The 6,208-nt window shown below is 34.5% G+C and overlaps 1 long non-coding RNA gene across 1 annotated transcript; it reads right to left on the reverse strand.

Annotated features, from left to right (window-relative positions):
* Positions 1-318: 318 nt before the first annotated feature.
* LOC113088969 (uncharacterized) lies at positions 319-1,990 on the reverse strand. Its single transcript, XR_003286324.1, has 4 exons — positions 1,609-1,990; positions 1,321-1,426; positions 933-996; positions 319-546 (listed from the first exon to the last, which is right to left on the reverse strand). It is a non-coding gene; the product is annotated as an uncharacterized LOC113088969 (long non-coding RNA).
* Between the last annotated feature and the right edge of the window lie 4,218 nt (positions 1,991-6,208).

The raw sequence follows: 6,208 nt of genomic DNA on the forward strand, positions 1-6,208 counted from the left end.
TTGTTGAACAATGTATTCTATGCAAAATAACAGTAGTGCAATATTTTTTATATAAATATTTTACTGTGCTTGTACAGTAACAATTATAGACAGTTTATTTTTTAATTTTGTACTCATACAGACAGACTAGTGGTGTATATGTATGCTTAAATACAGTGCCTAAGCTTAAATAGATCAGACCTAGTAAAACAACATGTCTGCACAAGTAACGCAGTAAAGTAATTATATTATATTATATTATAATACCTTGAATGAGAGCAGCTTACTGCAGTCCTAAATATTTAAGGAAAACATAGATTTATGAGAGGAATAGTGATCTTTTTTCACAAGTTTAATTAATATTTCATGGACTCGAATGAAATTCTGCAACAATGATTAACCTCGAGGCTTTGAGCTGTCAAGATGTGATAGCAGGTATTCCTCTACATCCTTTTCATCAACAAACACGCGGGTTCCGTGTAATGGATCAACCGCACTTGTCCCAGAGCTTTGATTCCTCACAAGGCCAAAGTTGGCATCCAATGTGACAATCATATCTCCATCCGCCTGGAAAACAAACACTTACAGTAACACTGGTTTTGTACCCGCACCAGGTTTATACATTTATACTATTACTATTCTATTACAATACTACATAAACAAATTAACTTTTACGTTTGATATTAATTCAGATTTTATTTCTATGCCATTAATTTAATCAAACAAGAACCACGCTGGAATTATAACCAACCTTTGGACATGCTGGGCATATGGTGCCATCATTTAATTGTGGGCAAATATCAAACCAAACTTCTTTGTCGGAAGTGGTGATGCCTAAAAATGGGATATGGGTGTTGCGAAAAACCCTCAACAGAAACCTGACACTCCAGTGCCAGAGAAACAGAAAGCTCTAGCAGAGGGATGGAGAAGGCTGTCTGGTCAGAGCCCCATACCTCAACAGAGTACAGGTTTCTGGTTCACACGCACACATGGTGACTGTAACGGTGCAGAGCCGTCCTGCCAAATATAAAGAGGAAAATAACATACAAACATAACCTAGTAGTACTATAGAGACTACCATATCAGTATAAATTAAATTAAATGTATGCATTTAGCAGACGCTTTTATCCAAAGCGACTTACGGTGGATTCAGGCTATACATTTTTACCTATCATGATAGTATATAAACTATAACTATCATGACTTTTTTTTTTTTATTGCATCACAAATTTGATTAATTCCTTAAAGGAAATCATTACTCCACATGTAATAGGATTGAATTCCTTAACCTGTCATTAAAATTAAATACATTAAGATTTTGTATCAGGTAAAATGACAAACCTGTGCTGACAATGATCTTCATGTCCTTTGTGTACACAGCATGGGTGCCATGGGCTTCAGGTAAATATAGGAATAATCCCAGGGAGGATGGCTCATAGTAAACATTCTGTAAGAAAGATGGATAGCTCTAATGTTTTTAAAACAACAAACTTGTGACACTAACAGTTGATACTGCATAGTGCTAAAACAATTCGAAGTATCGAATGAATCTGTTGACATTACTGTGAGTTTGCTGTCTGTATGCAAGTATAGCAATAGCAATGTAGGACTGTATGCTACTGTTCTTACATTCCACTTTTCAGGAAGATGCAGTAAATTTCTGTGAATCCTCTTCAGGCAAACCTCACAGAACACTGTAGTGGAGCTGCACTCAATGCACCTATAATCAGCATGTTCTCAGCAGACAACACACTGGGTAGTGATCGGTGCTGAACATTCAAACGACACCTTAAGCATCTCATCCTTGACTGCATCCCAGGCATGAAGCTCTCTCTTCTTTGCCTTACTGTATGCGCTCTCAGAACAGCTTGGTGTCGCATCATCAGGTTCAGCAGGTTGAGATGTAATAGAAGGGTCTGAAGGGTGGGTCTGATTGTAGCTGGGCTGGGGAAGACCTTGACTGAGGTAAGAAAACTTGCAGGGCCCACCATAGACCTCCTCACCAACTTAATTTTAAACGTTCCTGAAACGTGTGGTCATCTTAAGTGCTTTTCCCATATCTGAAATCAAAATATTTGACAATTATTACATAAAGCAAAGTGCAACCCGTACCGTACTTCTTATCACAGCCTAAAAGACAGTGGTGCGATAGTTAGATAGATCCAGCTAGCTAGATAACTAGATATATAGATTGCAAGATAGATAGATAGATAGATAGATAAATAGACATCGAGCTAGATCTATATCTAAAGATAGATTATATAAATAGATACACAGCTAGCTAGCTATATATATAAACTGCTCAAAAAAATAAAGGGAACACTTGTGGGTTATATTGTGTTGTTAAGTATTCCCTTTATATTTTGAGAAGGTATATAGATAGAAAGACAGATATAAAGCTTCCTGATATAGGATCAAATCCAGCCAAGCTTTGTTCAAACCCACAGAACTTTATTTTACACTCTAGTCAAGATCCCAAAGGTTTCCAAACAGCCGTAAAATACGTCTTGTGTTTAATATTTCCCTCAAGTCAATATGGGTTACATTAAGCCTATGATCTGGCTTCAGTGAGGCGTTATCGAGCATTCACAATAGCCTGTAAGAGTGTACATTTTTTTTTAAATGTTTACAGTTTAACTTTGCTTTTAACTAGAAACTAAATTCTCCCATTAGCTTCAGACGTAAATACAGCAACGTTAATGCTCACATAAAGCATACAACGTTAACGTAACGACAGGCTAATAACGTAATATGGCCTAACGTTAGCGATAACGTTTCGCTATACGGTTATCTCATGTCAACAATAATGACACGCAATACGAGTGTATGTATTGTTTTCCATTACAGTTTAAAAGCTCATTTTTATAATTTGAATAGTCTTACCTGAAAATATTAAGCAGGAAATATCGCAACGCTGCCGCTTTAGTCCAGTAGACTTCCGATTACAGGTGAGCAGGAATTCTGGGATTGGATCTGGAGTCTTCTCTTGTATATTTGTTGGTGATCAACCATTTGGATGGATGATCACGGCCTTCTGAGCCTACTAGTAGGCACAGGAGGCCCCTCCTGGCCCATTTCTATGGGCTGATAACCGCTGATAACGCCCCATTCAATCGAGTGATAACGTTCGAATCGGGTGGTGAAAGGCGCTTCGGAGTCCCGATGTAGTATTTTTATATTTTTTAAGAGTAGATTTAGAATAGTGAATGCTAAGGTTAGAGGGTCAAATAAATATATGATAAATAATAATAATAATAATAAACAATGTAAACATAGTCAGGCTATTTAAGTTCCCCTCCCTCCACAACAAATCCTTTAAATTTAACAGTATTGAGAAAATATAATTAAAAGATATAAATTCACAAGCCAAAACGAATTATCATTTTAGGCTAGAAGAAACTGAAACTAAAGTTGGGTCTCTCATTCGACACAAAATCAAAGTTTTCTGTAAATATTATTTACATACTTCACTCGCTTCCAATATCCACATAAAAGAAAATGTTTTACATCAGGGCAGTAAGGTGATAACGCTTAACGGTACAGATTTTACTACATAAAAACTGAGCAGTGTGTGTTTGTGTTTAAAGTTACTGTTTTTTATTATGATAATGAACAGACAAAGGTGATAAAAATAAATAGATATATATTGAATAGATTTTTTTTCATTGTTGTTGTTATGGCCTATATCTGATGTATTATTAAATGTGTTTTGTTGTTACTTTTTTTGTCAGTTGTCTTATTTTGAGATTAATTATTAATAGGCTAATTAAAGGCCTTTAATTAAAATTTTACTTAGCCTAATAATTAATTTATTCTTGAAATTAAATGTAAGGCTTTAGAATTAAGATGGTCATTTTAACTACGTCTGACAATGACGTCATTTTGATGTCTTTTCAACAAGGTATTGCTGGGTGGGAGTGATTCGCCAAACGTGCTTCGGAGTCCCGATCGGAATCAAATGTTTTGCAAACTCACTCCAAATTCCTGATCCCAAATAATTCGCAAAGTAGCTTCGGAATCCCGATCTGAATCAAATCTTTTGCAAACTCACTCCGAAGTGATCTCAAATGATTCGCGAAATGCGCTTTGGAGTCCCGATCTGAATCAAATGTTTTGCAAACTCACTCTGAAGTCTTGATCTCAAATAATTGGCGAAACGCGATTCGGAGTCCCGATCTGAATCAAATATTTTGCAAACTCACTCAGAAGTCCTGATCTCAAATGATTTGCGAAACACCCTTCGGAGTCCCGATCTAGTTTTTTTTTTTTTTTTAAAGAGTAGATTTAGAATAGCGAATGCTAAGGTTAGAGGGTCAAATAAATATATGATAAATAAAAATAATAATAATAATAAACAATGTAAACATAGTTAGGCTATTTAAGTTCCCTATACCTCCACAACAAATCCTTTAAATTTAACAGTATTTAGAAAATATAATTAAAATATATAAATTCACAAGCCAAAACAAATGATCATTTTAGGCTAGAATGAAACTGAAACTAAAGTTGGGTCTCTCATTCGACACAAAATCAAATTTTTCTGTTAATATTATTTACCTACTTCACTCGCTTCCAGTATCCACATAAAAGAAAATGTTTTACATAATAATAATAATAATTCCTTACATTAGGGCGGTAAGGTGATAACGCTAATGGTACAGATTTTACTACATAAAAACTGAGCAGTGTGTGTTTGTGTTTAAAGTTACTGTTTTTTATTATAATAAAGTACAGACAAAGGTGATAAAAATAAATATATATCTTAACATTTTTTTTTCGTTGTTGTTGTTATGGCCTATATCTGATGTATTATTAAATGTGTTTTGTTGTTACTTTTTTGTCAGTTGTCCTATTTTGAGAGTAATTATTAATAGGCTAATAATAGGCCTATAATTAAATTTTTAAATAGCCTAATAATTAATTTATTCTTGAAATTAAATGTAAGGCTTTAGAATTAAGATGGACATTATAACGATGTCTGCCAATGACATCTTTTTGATGTCTTTTCAACAAGGCATTGCTGGGTGGGAGTGATTCGGGAAACGCGCTTCGGAGTCCCGATCTGAATCAAATCTTTTGCAAACTCACTCCGAAGTGATCTCAAATGATTCGTGAAAGGCGCTTCGGAGTCCCGATCTATTAAATGTTTTGCAAACTCACTCCGAAGTCCTGATCTCAAATAATTCGCGAAACGCGATTCGGAGTCCCGATCTGAATCAAATATTTTGCAAACTCACTCCGAAGTGATCTCAAATGATTCGTGAAAGGCGCTTCGGAGTCCCGATCTATTAAATGTTTTGCAAACTCACTCCGAAGTCCTGATCTCAAATAATTCGCGAAACGCGATTCGGAGTCCCGATCTGAATCAAATATTTTGCAAACTCACTCAGAAGTCCTGATCTCAAATGATTTGCGAAACGCCCTTCAGAGTCCCGATGTAGTATTTTTATTTTTTTTAAGAGTAGATTTAGAATAGTGAATGCTAAGGTTAGAGGGTCAAATAAATATATGATAAATAATAATAATAATAAACAATGTAAACATAGTCAGGCTATTTAAGTTCCCCTCCCTCCACAACAAATCCTTTAAATTTAACAGTATTTAGAAAATATAATTAAAAGATATAAATTCACAAGCCAAAACGAATTATCATTTTAGGCTAGAAGAAACTGAAACTAAAGTTGGGTCTCTCATTCGACACAAAATCAAAGTTTTCTGTAAATATTATTTACATACTTCACTCGCTTCCAATATCCACATAAAAGAAAATGTTTTACATCAGGGCAGTAAGGTGATAACGCTTAACGGTACAGATTTTACTACATAAAAACTGAGCAGTGTGTGTTTGTGTTTAAAGTTACTGTTTTTTATTATGATAATGAACAGACAAAGGTGATAAAAATAAATAGATATATATTAAATAGATTTTTTTTCATTGTTGTTGTTATGGCCTATATCTGACGTATTATTAAATGTGTTTTGTTGTTACTTTTTTGTCAGTTGTCCTATTTTGAGAGTAATTATTAATAGGCTAATAATAGGCCTATAATTACATTTTTAAATAGCCTAATAATTAATTTATTCTTGAAATTAAATGTAAGGCTTTAGAATTAAGATGGACATTTTAACGATGTCTGCCAATGACATCTTTTTGATGTCTTTTCAACAAGGCATTGCTGGGTGGGAGTGATTCGGGAAACGCGCTTTGGAGTCCCGATCTGAATCAAAT

This window comes from Carassius auratus, unplaced genomic scaffold (genome assembly GCF_003368295.1).
Source record: "Carassius auratus strain Wakin unplaced genomic scaffold, ASM336829v1 scaf_tig00047656, whole genome shotgun sequence".
Classification (NCBI taxonomy): domain Eukaryota; kingdom Metazoa; phylum Chordata; class Actinopteri; order Cypriniformes; family Cyprinidae; genus Carassius; species Carassius auratus.